The sequence below is a fragment of the Malaclemys terrapin genome, chromosome 5, assembly GCF_027887155.1.
Source record: "Malaclemys terrapin pileata isolate rMalTer1 chromosome 5, rMalTer1.hap1, whole genome shotgun sequence".
Taxonomy (NCBI): Eukaryota; Metazoa; Chordata; order Testudines; family Emydidae; genus Malaclemys; species Malaclemys terrapin.
Window position 1 is genome coordinate 22,231,997 of NC_071509.1, and position 22,002 is coordinate 22,253,998.

Below are 22,002 nucleotides of genomic sequence, written 5' to 3' on the forward strand. Positions count from 1 at the left end.
AATAGAAAATTACCCAACCAAATACCAATTAGAACAATTTAAATGACCAGTTAGAATACCAGTTGAGCAAACCAAGTACCAGTTACCATACTATGACAATGTAATATTCAAAATGTTTTGATTTATGTACTGTATACTTCCAATTATCTGAATTCCCTTTATCCGAAGTCTCTACTTATTCAAATCCACAGTATCAGAGGGGTAGCCGTGTGTCCCCTATGTAGTTCTATGCTAATTAAAAAGCACTTCCAATTATCCAAATGCCAATTTATGGGAAACTTTCAGATGTCCTCTGGGCCATTCGGATAAATGGGATTGTGCTATAATATAATTTATAATATAATCTAAAATATAAATGGAAAATATGGACTGAAAAAAATTCTGAAATTGCCCAAACATTAGGAATTCAGGTTCTGACCAGCTCTGTTCAAAACTTTAGCATTTAGATGTTACCTGTGAGAGGCAATTATTTTTATCTTAGGTATTTGGAAGATTTATATTATAAATTCTTCTCTTTTCTTCCTTGTGAACCTGCATCTCCAGGTAAAAATCGAACTTGGCATCAGATAAAGTATCTCTCCATTTAACTAACATATGAATTTCTTTTTTTTTTAAGTCCTCGATAGGCTCTCTAATTAGCAAAAAATAAAAATAAAAATAAAAAAATCAAGCGATACTGCACCTTGCCTTTCAGAATTGTTTGAGAAATTAATAATAATCAGGCAAGTAATCTGTGTTATGGTAATCTTTTGAGTTGCTTTGTGTATTAATTGACTAAAATATGTACTTTCTGCATCACTAGCTGACAGATTATTTGATTTAATTACAGTATCTACTTCTTGCAGATTCTTACACAGCCCCAAAGGGGCCATTCCATCTGTTCCAGAATAATGAAGCCTGTAACAAAACCCAACAATTTTGGGCAGCAGGATTTGGTGCAGAGCAATGCTTTCCTGAATCAGGACCTGTTCCGGATGGCACTCCAGCACATGCTTTCCTGACTTAAGTGACATGTTCCTGAATCAGTGACCTACTTAGTAATGGATTTACATAGGCATCTGATAGCGCTTTTCCCATGTAATCTGTACAGTTTTTCAAAGGCACTGACACATCTAACAGACACATCAAAAATGTCCAGATCTTAGCAAGAGTCTTCTGTTCATTCACATTACCTTTTAGTCTGCAGCTGGCTCCACTCAAGGAAACAAGCAGGGAAGTGGGCCGAAGGGTTTCTATTATAAATTTCTCCCACAAGGGAAGGTCTGATGCGTAAGAATCAATACAAGAGAATCTCATTGCAGCATCAGGCTCCAGCATTGCAGAGCAATTAGTAAACTCTGCCCCGCCAGTAGAATTAGTAAGAGTAGAACAATGTCAAAGATGCACATATAGCTGAGAGGGTCAAATGGGTGCTCCCTGACCTCCAATATACCAATGGAAGTTGAAGATGCTCAGTACTTCTTACGAAGTGCTAAGTGCCTCACAGGATCAGATCTTTAGTAACTATTCATTTGTAGCAAAGTTATTCTACTCTATTCAGTATCACCTCTGTTTAAGCAAAGTAATCAAATGCAGCACTTTATACTTGTCATAGTGTAGCTATTAATACATTTGCATCTGAATTCTCAGATAATGGTTCTGCCAGTTTTTCCCTTGTGAAAAAATCTACTGAACTGAATGAATTATATCCTCTCCTTCTATAGGTTCTTGGAACTAGCCTATAGAATTTAATTAGAGAATTATATTCCTGTTATAGAATTACCTCATGTTGGACGATTCAGGAAATCTAGAGAAAGGATATCATTCTCTACTAATTCAGGATATTTTAGAGCAATTTCTGCAGAAGTCTAATGGTTTTATACTTAAGTTCTGTAGGCCTTTTTCATAGAACGGTTTTTGTCGAATTGCAATATTATCAATAGATAGTTCAATTTATGTATTCATATGCAAGCTGTGCAATACAGGTTTTGACTTGAAGGAAGTGAAAACTAAGCTTAATAGTCTAATTCTTGCTGCTCAATGACAGCCTTTATTGCTGATCTCCCTGCTTGGAACTTTTAAAAAGTGTAGCTAGTTAAAAAAACTCCAAGTAGGGGTGTGTGCGCCTCAGTGCCCCTCCCCTGCCCAAGACCTTGCCTTGACTGGCATACTAAATCTGGTAAGGTTGCCGTTGGACCTTCAAATGCTTGCCAATAAGTTATGGTCAAATACTCAGCAAAATACTAGACTACAGGAAATGAATGAAGAACAGAAAATGCTTCATTTGGTCCCATTATTGTTGTTGAACTGACAGGCGGGAATCAAAGCAGCAGCCAGCTTAAAACGGATTGTGCCCCAAAACAAACCCAAGCAGCATCTTTCTCACAGTTCACCCCCACCCCCACGTTTCTCCAGTTGCTTTAACGCCAAAGTCCTCAGGAGGTTCATACAGATCTTAGAGGTTCTTCACTAAGTAAATAAAACTAAGTAATAGCCTGAATTTCCACTCCTCACCCACAAATCTATCAAATTAGGCTCCTCTGACATCTCTAACCTTTCCTTGAAGCCCTCCCCTGCATCCTACTACACCCTACTCCCATACTGTGAGTGAGCAGATAGCCTCCTGCACATGGGCCATCTCAGAAGGCCTCACTCTCCCCATTGCTTTATGCAGCCTCAGCTCTGCACTATCATAGTGTGTGTGTGTGTGTGTGTGTGTGTGTGTTTCAATAAGCAGACTTGGTGGTTCTAGATCTCTTTTTTTGATCTGGAGGAGTCTCCCAGAACCCCAAGAACCTGTCTTACGGCCACCATTCTTTTCCAGCTCAGTAAGAATTGATAGGACTCCCTTTCAAATTTTTTCATTGGCTGGACAGGATCTTGTAGGTGCTCGAACCACTGTCTCCACAATGGGCCACGATGCAGAGCTACCAGCCTCAAGAGGGTTATAGTAATAAAGATTAGAAAACAAACCTTTCTGGTTCTAATCATTGGGTCACTTACTTTGAAATCTCCACTTTACTTGACTGGAAAGTGAGAACTGGATTTTCTTCTGAGTTTCTTGCAGCTGTATGAAATCGTTGGGCCAAATCTTGAGCAGTGTTCAGCACTCATATCTCCCACTGTGATTACAAAAGAAAGTGATAAGTGTTGAGCACCTCTCAGAATTTGGGCTTTTTAAAGGCTGAAGGACTTTTCAGACGGAAGTACCCAATTCTCAGTTATAAATACACCAGCAACTTGTATTTTCCTATTTCTACAGCATCGTACGATTTTAACTTTCCTTTCTGGAAGCTGAAGTGCCAGTCTCTAGAAAAAGAGAATGTTAGTGCTTTGTTTTAAAAACACTTTTCTGAAGTTCGTGGTTATGAAGTACTGGTACAGCTATTACTACATGTACTAGCATATTTCAGAGAAGTTTTTTAAAAGGAACCTCAGTGGCCTTGGATTGATCTACATCAGAGACTTTATGCAGCAGTCAGTTTTCAATTCTCACTGCTAGCTTTTCATTCATCCCTCCCCACCCCCTGCAGTATGGTAGATTAAATATGGGACCTGCTAACTGGTGCTGCAGAGTAGCTGTTCACTCTGGTTCAGATTTTGATATTTTAGGATCTAATCCTCCATTTCTTTCACACTTAAGTCACCCCTTAGCTATAGCTCTAAATGCTTGGTAGGGTCATAAGGGGGAATTGGGCACCTAAATCCTACATTTAGGAAGCACTGGCATTAAAAAAAAATACCACTTGGCTGCCACCTATTCCAGCAGGCACTTACATTTCTGCTGGGAGACATGTGCACAGACACCTAAGTCCTGACACTGCTAAGCAGCTCGGTGCTTAGCTCAAGCCAAAACCCCAGTAGGATTCACAAACAAGGCATTCCTCCACCTATCTTGCTTGTGGGCTTGATCAGGCAGGCATTCATGGGGAGGAAGTTGTGGGTCTTAAGAGTCATTCAGAGATTCCAAAATCAGAAGGGACCATATCATCTAATCAGATCTCCCTATATAACACAGGCAATAGAACCTCCTCAAATAGTCTTGCCCCCAGACCCACTAGTTCAATGATTAGAGCACTCAACCAGGATGTAGAAGACCCAAGTTCAAATTGCCACTTGACCTAATTTGAAACAGAGGCTTAAACCTCATCTTGTACCCCTTAGGTGCATGTCCTAACCACTGGGTTATGGGATTGTCTGGTGGATCTCACCTGTTGAAGATATTCCACTGTATGAAATATTTAAATGATCATTGGAACAGAGACAGAGTGAATGACACTGTAGCCTAGTGGTTAGGGCACTCACCTGGGAGGTGGAAGTCTGAATTTCAAGTCCTGGCTCTGAATCAGGCAGAGTGGGTATTTTGTTTCCCAAAGCCTGGATTACTGCACTAGCTATTGGCTATAAGGGGGCCACAATTCTCTGTGGCCACCATGATCCGTAATGCACTCTCAGCTTTTAAGCAGAATTCCTGCTGTATTCATGTACATGGAATAAAAAGGCCCAAAGAGTCAGAGGTGTTACCATGACCCTGAAACTGTCCATCACTAAACAAGGCTAGGTGTTTTGTACACAAAGACCTTAGCCTGCTTAGTACCAGGGAACCCACCATTAAAATCATTTAAACTTTTTATTAAATATACAGAAAAACAAGGAAAAATAGTTACATGTAAAATATTAAGTAAGGCTTTTATTTTAAGAACATCCCTTGCTCCCTTTAGCTGGAGAGAAATTTTTAGAAGGAAACATTCACCTATTCCCCCCCACCCCCCGTGAAAGTTTTTAGACGGTATTAAAGAAAGATAATAACTGTCCTTTTGGGGAAAAGAGAAGTTAGTTGAGAAGGGCTGGAGTTCCTGTTGCTGCTTTTACTATTAACGTCCTAGCCTGTTTCCTAGAAGACAAACACACATAGAAGGGGAAAGAAAAGAACAGCGATAGAAAATGCAGTTTCTGTCTTTAGTGTTGATTTTCACTCCTAACCTCACTGCTGGAGAAACACAGGCCCAGCACACAGCCTTATTAGCCACCCTAAAACCTTGCAAATTTGTACCAATGTCAGACTGTTTAGGGAACCACTTTTAGTGGCCTTTTTGGTCACAGGCTTACAGCAGTCAGAGGCGACACGTATCTGTGGATGGGAGTGGGGGGGAGAACAACTGATCAACCCACATGCTGCCTCTGTTGCCACACCCTGACTCACCTCAACGGGCGGTCTGAAAAGTAGGCAGCGGGAAGTGCTGGGACTCCAGCAGCAGGGAAGGAGAAGCAGCCCCATGTTGCGGGAGGGATGGGGAGCTCAGCCATACGCCCTGCTGCTTCCTCCCTCATTGTGCTGCACGGACACATGGTGGGTGCTGCCACCAGGGGGAGCCACAACCTCCTCACTGCCTCCCCTCCCCCATGAATTGCTGCTGACAGTAGCATTGTAAAATATGCAGTCTTGGCCAGGTAAGTCAGAAGACAAAAGAAGAGGGATAGGAAAGAGAAGAAATAAAGTGGGAAGGAAAGGAGTTTGGGCAGGGGGAGAGGAGAAATGGAGAGAGAGAGAAATTGTCACATCCCAGGTGTTATTTGGGATTTAGCCAGAGCCGGTGGAGGTGACGCCGTCATTTGTGCTCTTCTCTGGCCCGGCCAGGTCAGGACATTTTTCAGGATCCGGAAGAAGAAGGTCCAAAGTCCCAAGGTACAGTGGGAGTGGCAGCCATGATATTGAAGCTTGCGCCTTTCCCTTCATTCAGCCAGCCAGTGTTATGGAGCCAGCTTCTCCCCCAAAGTCCTTTTTTGAGTAACCCCAAGTGGGAGAGATGGGTGCAATAGCCCATCCTTCATTATTGTGTTCCCCAGTTAGGCCTAATTTTCAATACACCAATTTTAGTTCATTGATTTCCTGTCTCACATGGTTCCTTTTTACCAGACATGGTCGTAACATACTCCTTGGACTTGTTTAGACTAATTAAGTCTGACTCATTTTTGCACTTTTTCCTATCAACATTTGTTGATATATGTTGTTGTGACATTTTTTTGAACTTTCTCTCACATTTTAAAGTTGGGCTCAGAACTAGGGTCATGTATAGGCCCAATTATTACCACAGTCCCTACTGAGTTTAATGTTTTGCCTAAAAATGATAGCATATGACATGACCCCATTCGCTTCCCAGTCCAGCACAATACTGAGACACATACATAGACATGTTTAACTTTTAAGGGCTTTGCTAGACCTGGGCATTGTACAGCCCCTAAATCCCAGACTGGAGAAGGGACCCAGGAGCATAGGCTTGATTTATCATCGTTTGAGCTCAGAGTTATAGTATTTCCTGTGAATTTATCTCCAATCAAGCTCAATCATGCTAACAAGGGCCATTTTTGTCAGTCTGACACAGACCACACTCTTGCTCTTGAAAAGACTCATGCTGGGGCACTTTTCACTGCAAGCACTGATGCCTTTGAGACCTAATTAAGAATCCTCCTATGACCACATATAAAGATTCTTCCTCATTATTTTTTTTTAATTCCTGGGAGACAAAACATATTAGAAAAAAATGCGAAGATATTTTGCTAGTGTGAAAATCCCTGATCGTATTTGTCATTCCAAAAGCAATTACCATATTAATCCAGCTAGCATAATAATAATAATAATATAATATCTAACTTTGTCTAATCTTCAGAGAAAGTATAAGTGAGAGACAGAGATGGAAGCACCTTCTCTTGGCAGCATGAATGCTGTACTTTTCTGTATGATGCTATAAACTCTGAAGTCTGCACAATGCCAGAAAGCTCCTCACATTGGCCAGAACCACTACTAAAATTATTATAGGATGATATAATTAAACCATGTTGTTCATGGGATAAAACTGGAGACGAAGAGACTTTCTGAACATGGATTTTGCATTTAGGGATTTTTCTGTGCTCATAAATAGGGTTTAGTTTAACCCATTTTACTGCTGCCATGTTCAAGCAGTCGAGTGTGAGCTGTGATCACTACAAAAAATCATGAAAAATAATGACTCACAAGCCAAAACCTGTTCCTATTGGAATCAAATGGAGTCTTTTCAATTTATTTCAATTGGAGCAGGATTTGTCCATCATTTTACTGCTGTTTTTGCTTTATTCTCTACAATATTTTAGATGAAAAATAAAACCGATTACTTGAACATTCAATATAGATGCTAACTCTGGTGTCATAGCCAAATTCCCACTTGGGTAATAAATGGGACAAATCATGAAGTCCTTAGTCAGTAAAAATCCTGACCAATCTCAACAGCTTAAGAAATAACTTCATGATTTAGCCCAATGAGTCATGAAAAGCACCACAGAATTTAGGTGGTGCTGGATACAGAGGGCATCATAAGGCCTTGGTGCATCTCTCAGACAGAGTGGGAGGGATAACTTCCTTCAAGCAGTTCTGTTCCTTTAAGATGACTGGTTTGTTTGGGCCTTCCAACCACAGTTGCCAACTTTCATGCAGTAAATAAGCACCCTGACTTTCACAATAAGCCAAAAATCAAGCTAATTCCATTTCAAAACAGGCCCAAAACAAGTCAGTCCCTAAGAACCTCAACACTTTATGTGACTAGATCCGTCTCCAGGCACCAGCCCACCAAGCTTGTGCTTGGGGCAGCACCTGGAGGGGGGCGGCGCGGTGCTCCGGCTCTGGCCGCCGGGGAGCGCGGAGCCCAGGCTGGGCTCTCCGGCCTCCCCCCGGCACTCTGGCCGCCGGGGAGAGCTGAGTCCTGGCCGGCACTCCGCCCTCCACCCAGCGCTCTGGCCACCACTCCGCCCTCCCTCCGGCGCTCTGGCCACCGGGGAGAGCGGAGCCGCGGTGGGCTCGCCGCCCTCCCTCCGGCACTCTGGCCGCTGGGGAGAGCGGAGCCACGGCGGGCTCGCTGCCCTCCCTCCGGCACTCTGGCCGCCGGGGAGAGCGGAGCCCCGGCCAGCTCGCTGCCCTCCCCCCGGCGCTCTAGCCGCCAGGGAGAGCGGAGCCGTGGCGGGCTCGCCGCCCTCTTCCCAGCGCTCTGGCCGCCGGGGAGAGCGGAGCCCCGGCCGGGCTCTCCGCCCTCCTCCCAGGGCTCCGGCCGCCAGCGGAGCCGCGGCAGGCTCGCCGCCCTCCCCCCGGCACTCTGGCCGGTCGGGGAGAGCAGCCTGCGGCCGGGCTCGGTGCCCTCCCCTGCCGCGCTGGGGGGGGGGGCGGCGGGCGGCGGGAGGCTTTTTTGCCTGGGGCGGCAAAAAAGCCAGAGCCGGCCCTGCAGTTTTGGCATCTCTGCCTCCAACCCCAGTAAACAAAACTCACCATGGCTCAGAGATACCTTTTGACTACCATGTGGATCACTTTCTTCAATTACAGCCATTCATAGGCTTCTGCAGCTTGTAGGATCCTGAATCCATCTGTCAAGGAGACCTTCTTTCTCCATCTTAGTCTCTGAATGCTAGAACTGAACTGTAGCTGCAGTTGGACCAAGCTAGCGCACTTTCTGTCTCTCTTTGGGCCTGGGTTAACCCTTTCTTTGCCTTCATGGATCATGGGGGCCTATACATCCCACAACAGCCACATAGCTATTTTAATCAATGTGCCCTATATGTCCATAGTGCCTCAAAATATTTAACGTATGATAGCATACTTACATCTCAAGAAAAGAGAAAGCCTAGTTTAAACCAGTAGGTAAAACTGTCAGAGGACTGTAAAATCAATCAAAGCCAAGGGAAATATAAACACGCCTTTATAAAGTCTGGCTAAAAAGGATGGACTTATCATTTATGGTGATGAATGCCTGGCTGCTGCAATGGCATTTCCATCATACAAAGTGTGGTGTTTTAAATGACAATTTAGGAGTTGTTTAAGAGATTTCATAAATCTGTTAATTGAGGTTTGTGTATTACTTAGGAAGGCTTTGGGCTGGATGTATTACTTCAGTGGCTTCAGCACTGCTATATTGCTTCACATCCATGCTGCAATAAGATGGACAATTTAATAATGTCCCATAATTGATTTATTACAACATTTGGAATTCTAGCTATCTGAGAATGGTTTCCTGCGTCAAACATTTTTGGGGGCAGAGGAAATACAGTAGGCACTTGAAGAAATGTGATGGATAGTTTGATGATCTCTCAATCAAGCCATCATGTGCTTTTGCTTTTAAGTGTCACTTTTGGAATAAATATTTCCCACTGGCAGCATTTCTGTTTGCCCTTTAAAGATCTGCTTTCACGTAAGGGCATTTTTTCAGTTGCAAGACAGGTGTTCTCAGTTTAAAATGTAAGCCTTCAGTTCAAATTGGGCTGAAATATCATCAGTGGGTTTTAAAAAAACCCAAAACTATGTATGTGATTGCGCTATTTCTCTAATGGAAAGGAAATGAGAGCCTGCTGTCTCATGAATATGTATGCTCCTTGCATAAACAGGGAAGTTAATTTATAGTTTTAAAAAGAAATGATAGCTTTTAAAAAAATGACCTTCTAGCGAGCACAAATAGCCATGGGAGACAGTGGTACAACTTAATAATTGTGATTATAATTTTTCTACTCTTCCTAGAGAGATTTTGGAACAAAAAGACCCCCATCCCCATTTTCTACTGTGGCTATTGTGCTTTGGATTATGTGTGTTTCTTTGTTCCAAGTTCTCAACCTTAAAAAGCACTAGCTGCTACAGAATGTAACAGCCTCTCTGCTAGGCAAGGCTGGTCACTGTGACCCATTGCTCCACTCTGAACATTGACTTTCCAGTGATTAGTGAGCCTAATTCAAAGTCTCTGACTTCATATTCAGAGTCCTCTTTGGGACTGACCCTATCTTTCTCAGAGAGTTTTTTCTCCTCTGCAATCTCCACTGTCTATATTCTATTGGAACAATGAACCTATCAGCTAATTGGGGAAGATTTGTGCAGCAAGGTGGTGGGACTCAATCCCAGAAAACATACTAATTAGTGTTGATCTTGGCAATTTTGGAACTAAGTGCAAAACTCATTTTTTTTAAAACCTTAGCTTTCCCACCATAATTTCTCCATTCGGGGCCTGATCCAACTCCATCCAAGTCAATAGAAGCGTTCCTATGGACATGAAAGGGAGTCAAATTTAGCTCTTACTTAATAAGTAAACTATAAGCAAAACAAGCTATTTTCTCTTACTAACTGCTAAGACCCAAGCAGAGAGATTATTCAGTTTGAAATACCTAAGAAGTGTTCAAATACTAGTGTCATGGGCACAGTGGAAAAACCTGGATCAATAGACATAGCATTCATTCTCCCTCTGATCAGAGGGTTGTAGTTTACAGAAAGGGAGAAAGCTGCACTCAATGCACTGAAGCCCCAAGAGGAGTCTTGCATTTAATTTCCATAGGACAGAATTTAGCCCTACATGAAGTTTCAACAAAAATAAATCCTACCCTGCTTTCCCCTTGTGAATAGGGAGTGCCCAGGGACTGTGATGCAAAATGGTTTCCTCACTTTTCTTGCACTCTGTAGAAAAGTGGGCATGGTCTGAAATGCTCCTCTCTGCATGTGAGAATACAGGCAAAGTCAGCACTGTTTGGTGGCCATTGCTCCATTATGGACAAAGAGTGTTTGGGAAATGGACCAATAATTAAAAAAAAAAAAAAGAATGTGAACTTTCTGATAATAGGGAAGTCTAATTAATCTCATATTGGTAATATGAATCCAGTAGAAACTTTCTGCCAATTGGCTCTAGGGAGAGGTTTTGCTGCTTTGAGAGCCTTATAAGGTACCCAGGATTTCACATAACCTAGCAAAGGACTAGATACTACAGTAGGTCGTGTAGTAGAAATAACCCATATTGAATCTGAGGAGAAATCACCTGTACTCCTTTGGTTTCTCTGTCAGAGGAATGGGTATAATTATTATAGTTGGAGATATCCTATCTCCTAGAACTGGAAGGGACCTTGAAAGGTCATCAAGTCCACCCCCTGCGTTCACTAGCAGGACCAAGTACTGATTTTGCCCTCGATCCCTAAGTGGCCCTCTCAAGGATTGAGCTCACAACCCCAGGTTTAGCAGGCCAATGCTCAAACCACTGAGCTAACCCTCCCCCATGTATAGTGCTTATATGAGGTTAGATGGTTATATAGGGGATCCTCTAATCTCATATTGCGTATTACTTTCCACTTCATTTTCTTCCTGTGACTTGCTTTGCCTTTTTATTTAATTCTTTCATGCAGCAATGCTTGACAGTGTCACTATAATTACAGCTGTACTGGCATTTCCATTAAAAACTCAATTTTGAGTCTCTCATAACTTTGGCAGTTCTAATTTAAATTTTGCTAGGCTGTGGAATGCATTTTTTCTGCCTGAATTACAGTTTTTGTTTGTAGAACATACCTTACATCAACAGTTTTCTCTAGCTCTACAACTGTCAAAAAATTTCTCATCTTCCATCGACAGATAATTTGTCATTCTCTTGCTTTGGAAAAAACCCCAATGTATTTAGGAAGTATTAATTATGAAAATAGTGTTATGATAGATGTTCCTTTAAAGACTGAAATTGATCCTGTTATTGAACTCTGAAATGCAATTAATATATTTGTGGTAGCTATTTTTCAAAAGCATTATTTTACTAATCAAAAGACCAGACTATGTAAAGTTTAATGGACATAGTTCCAAATTCTGTTCTCTCTTATACTGGTACTAATCTTGAATAACTCCAGTGTAACTGAGAACAGAATTTAGACCATATCATACTTCAAACAGTTCCATGAGCCTTTGAATAGTAACATCTGGAGTCCAGGATAGTGACATTATTATTCTATATGAATAAACACAGCTATGGAGCCATAATGGTGCCCAGTTGTCAGGAATGCTGAGCACTCAGAATTCCAATTGAAGTCAATGTGCAACACCTCTGAAAACCCAGGCATGAGAAGGTGTCTGAAGTTAGGAACCCAAAAATGGAAGCAGCAAAATTATTGGACATATTTGTAAATCAGAGTCTAAGGGTATGTCTGTACTACAGTCATGGGGTCTTTACAGTTCATGTAGACATGCCTGAGAGTTTTAAACTAACTGATATCGGTAGCAGTAAATTTGTGGCAGCAGAAGCTTCAGCGTGATCTAGCTGCCCAAGTAATTACTGAGGGTTCCAGGCAGGCTTGTACGGCCCATACTGTACACCGTCCTGCAGCTTTACTACTACTGGTGCTCAAACTAGCCAGATTAAAACTTTAATCTAGCTACCTCATCTATGTCTACATGAGCTGCAGTTATACCCTATGATTGTAGTGTAGGCATACCCATAATCTTATAGGCCTTGTAATTCAAATACATTGTCAAGGCAAGTTTTTTTTTTTTTAACTTTTACTGTGCTACAGTAGAGCCTTGTACATTCACACGAATGATTAGGAGACCCAATGTGAAATTACTGCATTTTGGGAATTGATCACTGATCTAGCACTTGACATAAGAAGTCAGTAGGATTAGTCACATAATTAAAGTTAAGCACCTCTGTAATGTTTGCAGGATTGGGGTCAGCCAGACATTTACTCATCAACTTCAAAAACAGAAGTATGTCAGAGGACAAGTATTGTACAACTAGGTCAAGGTAACTTGACAGAACAATCAGTGTGATGTAGCAAATGATTAGGATTGGCACAGCGATCATCTGCATTTCAATGGTATCTCGATACTCCAACTGACAGCTGGGTTACATTGTGCTAAGTGCTGGACCGACACATAAAACCTAAATCTCCCCCACTGCAACTTGAGACCATTACTCCTTGTTCTGTCATCTGCTACCACTGAGAACAGTCTAGATCCATCCTCTTTGGTACCCCCTTTCAGGTAGTTGAAAGCAGCTATCAAATCCCCCCTTATTCTTCTCTTCTGCAGACTAAATAATCCCAGTTCCCTCAGCCTCTCCTCATAAGTCATGTGCTCCAGCCCCCTGATCATTTTTCTTGCCCTCCGCTGGACTCTTTCCAATTTTTCCACATCCTTCTTGTAGAGTGGGGCCCCAAACTGGATACAGTACTCCATATGAGGCCTCACCAACATCAAATAGAGGGGAATGATCACATCCCTTGATCTGCTGGCAATGCCCCTACTTATCAGCTCAAAATGCCCATGATGGAGAATCTGCCACGACCCCTGCTAGATTGTTTCAATGGTTAATTACTTCCACTGTTAAAAATGTCAGAGAAAAACAGAGTGTAGAAGGGTGCTCTGGGCTGGGACTGAGGGTTTCGGAGGGTGGGAGGGGGATCAGGGCTGGGGCAGGGGTGTGGGAAAAGGTGCAGGTTCCGGCTGGGGGTGCAGGCCCTGAGGATGAGAGATTTGGGGTGCAGGAGGGTGCTCCATGCTAGGATTGAGGGGTTTGGAGAGCAGGATGGGGATCAGGGTTGAGGCATGGGGAGAGGCTCAGGGGTGCAGGCTCCAAGCGGCGCTTACCTCAAGTGGCTCCCAGGTGCAAAGGACCTGGCCAGGGGTGAGGAGCTTGTTATTGATCTCTTGGAGAGTATTCGGGACAACTTCCTGGTGCAAGAGCTGGAGGAACCAACTAGGGGCCGTGCTCCTCTTGACCTGCTGCTCACAAACAGGGAAGAATTGGAAGGGGAAGTAGAAGTGGGTGACAACCTGGGCAGCAGTGACAATGAGATGGTCAAGTTCAGGATCCTGACAAAAGGAAGAAAGCAGAGCAGCAGAATACAGACCCTGGACTTCAGAAAAGCAGACTTTGACTCCCTCAGGGAACTGATGGGCAGGATCCCCTGGGAGGCTAATATGAGGAGGAAAGGAGTCCAGGAGAGCTGTCTATATTTTAAAGAAGCCTTATTGAGGGCGCAGGAACAAACCATCCCGATGTGCAGAAAGAATAGCGAATATGGCAGGTGACCAGCTTGGCTTAACAGAGAAATCTTCGGTGAGCTTAAAACAAAAAGGAAGCTTACAAGAAGTGGAAACTTGGACAGATGTCTAGGGAGGAGTATAAAAATATTGCTCGAGCATGCAGGGGTGTAATCAGGAAGTCCAAAGCACAATTGGAGATGCAACAAGATAACAAGAAGGGTTTCTACAAGTATGTTAGCAACAAGGTGGTCAGGGAAAGTGTGGGACCCTTACTGAATGGGGGAGGCAACCTAGTGACAGAAGATGTGGAGAAAGCTGAAGTACTCAATCCTTTTTTTGCCTCGGTCTTCACAGACAAGGTCAGCTCCCACACTGCTGTCCTGGGCAACACAGTATGGGGAGGAGGTGAGCAGCCCTCAGTGGTGAAAGAACAGGTTTTTAGAAAAGGACTATTTAGAAAAGCTGGACATGCACAAGTCTCTGGGTCCAGATCTAATGCATCCTAGGGTGCTGAGGGAGTTAGCTGATGTGATTGCAGAGCCATTGGCCATTATCTTTGAAAACTCGTGGCCATTGGGGGAGGTCCTGGATGATTGGAAAAAGGCAAATATAGTGCCCATCTTTAAAAAAAGGAAGAAGGAGAATCTACAGACTGGTCAGCCTCACCTCAGACCCTGGAAAAATCATGGAGCAGGTCTTCAAGGAATCCATTTGGAAGCACTTGGAGGAGAGGAAGGTGATCAGGAACAGTCAACATGGATTCATCAAGGGCAAGTCATACCTGACCAACCGGATTGCCTTCTATGATGAGATAACTGGCTCGGTGGATATGGGGAAAGCAGTGGGCATGATATATCTTGACTTTAGCAAAGCTTATGATATAGTCTCCCACAGTATTCTTGCCAGCCAATTAAAGGAGTATGGATTGGATGAATGGACTATAAGATGGATAGAAAGCTGGCTAGATCATCAGGCTCAACAGGTAGTGATCAATGGCTCGATCTCTAGTTGGCAGCCGGTATCAAGCGGAGTGCCCCAGGGGTTGGTCCCGTGGCCAGTTTTGTTCAACATCTTCATTAATGATCTGGATGATGGGATGGATTGCACCCTCAGCAAGTTTGTGGGTGACGTTAAGCTGAGGGAAGAGATAAATACGCTGGAAGGTAGGAATAGCGTCCAGAGTGACTTAGACAAATTGGAGGATTGAGCCAAAATAAATCTGATGAGGTTCAACATGGACAAGTGCAGAGTCCTGCACTTAGGACGGAAGAATCCCATGCACCACTACAGGCTGGGGACTGGCTAAGCAGCAGTTCTGCTGAAAAGGACCTAGGGATTACAGTGGATGAGATGCTGGATATGAGTCAACAGTGTGCCCTTGTTGCCAAGAAGGCTAATGGCATATTGGGCTGCATTAGTAGGAGCACTGCCAGCAGATCGAGGGAAGTGATTATTCCCCTCTATTCGGCACTGGTGAGGCCACATCTGGAGTATTGCATCCAATTTTGGGGGCCCCACTACAGAAAGGATGTGGACAAATTGGAGACAGTCCAGTGGAGGGCAACGAAAATGATTAGGGGGCTGAGGCACATGACTTATGAGGAGAGGCTGAGGGAACTGGGCTTAAGAGAAGAGTGAGGGGGGATTTGATGGCAGCCTTCAACTACCTGAAGGGAGGTTCCAAAGAAGATGGAGCTAGGCTGTTCTCAGTGGTGGCAGATGACAGAACAAAAAGCAATGGTCTCAAGTTGCACTGGGGGAGGTCTAGGTTGGATATTAGGAAAAACTATTTCACTGGGAGGGTGGTGAAGCACTGGAATGGGTTACCTTGGGAGGTGGGGGAATCTCCATCCTTAGAGATTTAACAAAGGCCCTAGCTGGGATGATTTAGTTGGGGTTGGTCCTGCACGTTTCCTGTATTCTTGTAGTCTGTGTCCCACACTCCATTTATCTCATATTTCTTGTCTCTGCATTGATCATTTTCTTTTCTCCTCCAGCCACAGTTGGAGGTCAGACTCTGCCAACCACATCTCTGCACAATATAAGCTTTAAAGGCTGCAAAGAGGGAATTTACACTTCTTTTTTCAATCTATTTCTAAGACTTTATTTTTTCCCAGTTAGCAGGAGGTGCCACTATTCCAATTCAGTTTAATCCTAGATAATAAAGTGTTGTTTAACGAAGATGAGGATTTTTTTTTTTAGTAGACCTGGGGGCGTGATTGGATTGCAATATGGAATTGAAGACACTGTCTTTAGAAGTTTAATCACACACAAAATCAATGATGCAGGGAAGCAACCCACCAAATGTCATAGCAAACAGCTCTAACTTCTGTTTTCTTTCACTTGTCTGTCTCATCTCCTTCTTGCCTTTGGCTACTACTCTGTTCTCCAAGCTGATAGCCTCCATATCTCTTTCAAATCCTACCGGGAAAGAGAAATGACACTTTCTTCCTTTTTGATGGAGGGTACACTTTAATGTATTTATTTGTGTAGGGCCTATTCTAATTGATATTTAGGTGGCTTCACCAATATGCTAAAGTTATCATCCATAACCTTTGGCATTATTTTATTGCATCCAGCAGGAAAGATGCTTTACAAAATAAATGTGCTAGCTCTGCTACTGACTGACATGAAAATGCATCCCCTTGTTTATTTCCAGAGGACTCTAAGGGAGGATATCATTCAGCTGACAGACCATTCCATGACTGGTTGAGTCTTTTCTCCCCAACTATCAGTGGATTGTCCCCACAGGGCTTTTTCTCCCCTGGTTTTACTCTCACAGGAAGTCACTGTGATTTACAGATGGCTTGTGGAGGAGAAGGCAAGAGATGAGATGATTAGAGTGTTGGTGCTGACCAATTGATATTTAAGTCTTATACAGCCATGACTATACAGGAAATGAAGGAAAGTTTCTTTGCAGATGCTGTGTTGGAGGCAAAGTCCTATATACACTGATTAATGTTGGCTGTCGTCACTCAGAAACAGAATCTGGATTTCAAACTTGGAGGAATTTTCACATTACTTTGCACGTAAAGCCACCCAAACGCTGTGATTCCTCAGGAACATCTTTAAGTTGGCGATCTAAGGGCAGTGGATAGTGAGACATGGAGTTACTGGGGATTTTGGTTCTATTAGCAGATATTGCTATTTCTAGGGACACTCTAAAATATACCTGTTCCAATTTGATTACCTTTATTTTTGATACACTTATTTATCTATCAGCTAGGATGGGAGTTTGGAATTAAGTCAGAATAAATAAAATATCATAGGCTTGCAAAACTATCCTTAAAATTTGTGAGCTGAGACAAAATGTACTCACCTGCCCTTTAAAATGATGATTGATAATAATGGGGAAAATATTTTATTTGCCTTTCAAAAAAAATTATTTGCCCTGGGCAAGTAGGAGAGTATAATTTTTTTAAGGATGAAATAAACAAATGGGAGTATAAATTATGAATAGATACTATGTTTAATAATACATGGCTTTATTAAATCATGCAAGCGCTCATTCTCTTCCACCTAGAATATATGAAGCAAACGTAAATAGTTTTTCCACACAGGTGCCTGAACTCATTGCTTTCCTTCCCATGGGTCTGATTCCACACTCACTCACACTGGTGTCAATAGGCACTAGCTCCATAGAATTCAGTGGAAAACACACAGGTCTATACCTATTGAAATAAGGAGGAGGAGAAGGCCATGTCTTTATAATTTTACACACATATTTAGCATGTAAAGATCAGATCTTTGTTGTGGAACAGAATAAATTCCACTTACTATGGCTTTGTCTTTTGCAATGTCAGCATATCTGTGCAAATTCCTGTCCCACAGACTTGAATTCCATAGCTTATAGACTTTTCCAGTGCTTCTGTTACTTACAATTTGTATGTACTGCCCCACATAAAGATGTGTGAGAGAGAACATTTACATGGCCGCAGGGAGGGTCTCCCCCTCTGTTTCAGTCAGACCCTATCCACACAGTAGCAGGGCCAGCCTAGTATACACTCTTCCATTGATTCCAACATCATAGATAGGGTTCACAGAGGACTTAAAGGGGCTTCTAACAGGAATGTGACTGTAATGGGGAGTGGGGGGGGGGAGCCTGCCACTTAGGGAAACTGTTCTAACTCCTCCCTGTTTCTCTGAGCCACTATCTCCATTTCTCTATGGCACTTCTGCCACATTGAATTTCTGAAAAGATAAAGCGACAACTATATTGGGGGTGGGGGCGGGGAGATATTTGACATAGCTGCAGACACTTTGTCCGATTTTCACGGTATGCCCATAGTTTTGTCCTCCCTCCATACCTAACCGTTGGAGATGTGAAATGCTGATCACTTAAGCAGCAGATAGTGACCCGTCTCATATCGTAACAGTTATTTGCCTATGGAACCCAGGCCCAGGCAGGTCATGTGACTCCAGCCAGGGAGCAGTTTCTTACCAGTACTATTCTGTGTTATGCCAATATTAAAGGGAGAACAGAAGCCTATTTACCTACTTCTCTAGATGCGGCTTATGTAATATAAGCTAACTTACTCAACCAAGGATGTCAGACTGTAGTTTTGAAGTTACAATGAAAAACACATTTATGTGTATACTGCTGTATTTTTCATTTTCGTTACATCTTTATCATTAGAACAAGAGCCAAATCTGAGTACAGTCAGTAGAAGGCAAATTATACGGTGCATTGCTTCAACTAGATGATTCCCTTATTGGCTATTCTACTGTTTCAAGATTTTGTAAACTTTTTTTTTTTTTGCAAGTTAAAATAGAAGTGGGAAGCCAGTAAAATTACAGAACATTAAAATGACAAAAGTAGCTTGGTAGTCTGCTGCCTGTCACATGAAGTACAAGGGATTGGAAATAAAAAGAAAAACAGAAAACAACAACATCTATCCATTATACTAAAAGTTATAACAAAACTGGTAAACAATGCCAAACTTCACAATGCCTAACTAAACAATGGTCCCAAATGCCTGAAGCACAGAGGTCACTTTCAGACTCTGACCCTCATGTTTTGTTGCCACTGGACAACAGGACCAGAACTTTCCCTAATAATTCAGTGTCAAGTGATTTGCAAATATTTTCACATATGTACACAGCAGACTTGTTGCATTATTATTTGTGGTATTATGTTAGTTCTTTTTGAAATCTTGCAGTTCCATGAAATTTAGCACAAATGATTTATTTGAATGAAAACAGATACCAAAAATTTATGTGACTCCTGGTGGAATATTGAGTCCAGTTCTAGTGTCTAGAATTCAAGAAGGATGTTGATAAACTGAAGAGAGTTCAGTGATGACACTTGAGAACAATTAAAAGATTAGAAAACATGCTTTATAGTGAGTCTTGGCAGGATTCGATTTTTATCTGTAAATGTCCAAATGTTGATTTCACTATACACCCAAACAGACAAAAAATTTCCATTAATAATAAATTGAAAATTATAGCTAGGAAAATTAAGAAAAATGCTACTTGAGAATTTCAGTTTGATCTAGGGATATTTACTTTGTATATTTTGACATGTGATGTTGACAATCTGTGTGTTAATCGTTATAAAGCTTTGACTTTTAGAATCTCAATGTTTGTCATTAAATAATTGTCTGACCCCACCCCTCAAATTTCCCACAACCATGAAAATTTAAAATTGATAGACAAAATTGCTTTTAAAAAATTGCTTGAATCAGCTTTTAAAAAATAAAACATATGTCACAATTATATAAAAATAAATTGAATGTTGCCTTCAGTCTACTTATATCAATAGACTGATTGAGCTCTATTTATTTAGCTTAACAAAGAGAAGGTTATGGGGTAACTTAATTATTGTACTTTCATGGGGAACAAATATTTGATAATGGGCTCTTCAGTCGAGTAGAGGAAAGGTATAACATGATCCAATGGCTGGAAGTTGAAGCTAGGAATAAGGCACATATTTTTGACAGTGAGTAATTAACAATTGGAACAATTTACCAAAGGTTGTGGTGGATTCCCATCCCAGGAAGTTTTAAAATCAAGATTGGCTGTTTTTCTAAAAGCTATGCTTTGGGGATTATTTTGGGGGAGTGCTATAGTCTGTGTTACACAGGCTGTCAAACTAAATGATCACAATGGTCCCTTCTTGTGACACTTCCTGGGGATCCTCAGGGTTATGAGGCACCTCTCTACCATCTGCTGTTAGCGTGAGGAAGTCCTGTCTGTGCCTGCTGTGGGTCAGCACCCCAGTTCCACTAGCCCTGGACAACACAATCGCTCCCCCATAGGCCTCATAGGCTCTGCTGTTACTCTGTAGGTTAGTGATAGACGTGCTCCAGCCCTCAAGCCTTCTGAACATCTCCCTGGAGTGTCCATCCCCACGTCCACTGGACACTCTTTGGAAGCAGCGAATTTGAGAATACTGTGAAACAGCACACCCAGCTTACCAGTTCCACCTCAGATCACTGCTCTGCTTAACACACAATTATTGTAGCACGGTCAGTCCCAGGATATTAGAGAGACAAGGTCAGTGATATAATATCATTTATTGGACCAGCTTCTGTTGGTGAGAGAGAGAAGCTTTCGAGCCACATAGAGCTCTTCTAATGAAATCAAGTGGATGTTTTATTTAACAAAGCACAGATACTCAATCAGATATTCAAGTAATAGCAAGTAGAAGTATTGGAAATAAATGGTTCCATATAAAAATAGTCATAACACACATTCTAGAGCCTAGTCTTAATTAGCAAGATATTCTCATGTCCTGTGGAGTTTGGCTCACCCAAAACTCCTTGCAGCACTTTTCAGCCAGGCTGGCTGTGACCCAAGTACACTGTTAGCTTGTCTCCCAGGTGAAGGATCCAGTGTGTTTTCCTGAACCCCAAAGATATCATAACAACCCTTTGTCTTTAGTTATTATCAGGACACCCCCCTACTATTTGTTTTATCCTGTGAATTTCATCTCAAAGATTTCACCATCTTTTTTTGTGCCTGTGGCTCAGTATGGAAATAGGCTTACATTGTGGGGCACAGAATACACAGAAGACCAGCAAAGGAGATAGGTGTCTACTGCTTCCCTACTGAAAGGAACATTTCTGAGGTATGTCATCTCCTGGTGATCTGCCTTAACTCCATGACCTTAAGAACATAATTTTTGGTATAGATACATAACTCCTTAAACATTATCCATCCATCCATTTTGAAATGATTGTGATGACCAGTGGGCTACTTGGTCTTGATAGAGACCTGACCTGCCACCCTTTGTTGAACTATTATGCATACATCCAACCCAGGGGATCTCTGTAAAAACTATGCACCCAGCAGCAAGAGGTTCCTGGGTCATACTTCTGGTCTTGGAATCTATAACAGATGGCTTTGTTATTCTAATGTTTTAAATGTTCCACTCATCCAATCATGAAACAACAATTTATAACTTAAATGACCAATTACACACCACAAATAGATAGTCATTGAATTCGACAATTTACAAATAACCCATAGGCTGTATTTTGTGTGCATGAACTATTCAGTGACTATTTATGAATAATTAATGAAGAATACATTTGCCGAAATGAGTAATCTAATATATCTACTCATATGGCCCACAGCATTACAGTATCTGAGCATTATCAAATGATTCACAATCAGATAAACACGCAACAAATAATTCAACTAGCTCTACCTGTAAGTGATTGTTTCCCATCATTAAGCAGAGGGGAAAAGTTAATACAATTGTTAGTGTTGGTGGAGTATCTTGTGGCAGAATCTGATTAGAATGCAAGCTCGGCTGCTATGGTTAGAATTACAATGAAAGCTAGATCCTATTTGTTCCATTAAAAATAAGATTTGAAGGTTGAGCTATAAGATATGATATTTGCTCAGGGTCATCTCTAAAAGTTCAAGGACCCTATTCACAAGGTGTGCTACAGCTTTATACAGACTTCAGTAACACACACAGATGTTTGTGTAGAAATGGAGGAAAGATTGGCTATGGAAAGAGAACATAAGAACAGCATACTGGATCAGACCAATGATCCATCTAGCCCCGTATTCGGTCTTCAAACAGTGGCCAGTGCCAGGTGCTTCAGAGGGAATGAACAGAATGGGCAATCATCAAGTGATCCATCCCATTGCTCATTCCCAGCTTCTAGCAACAGAGGCTAGAACACTTCAGAGAAAGCCAGGATGGACAGGCATGCAAAACCAAATAGCCATTGATTGACTTATCTTCCATGAACTTATCCAGTTCTTTTTTGAGCCCTGTT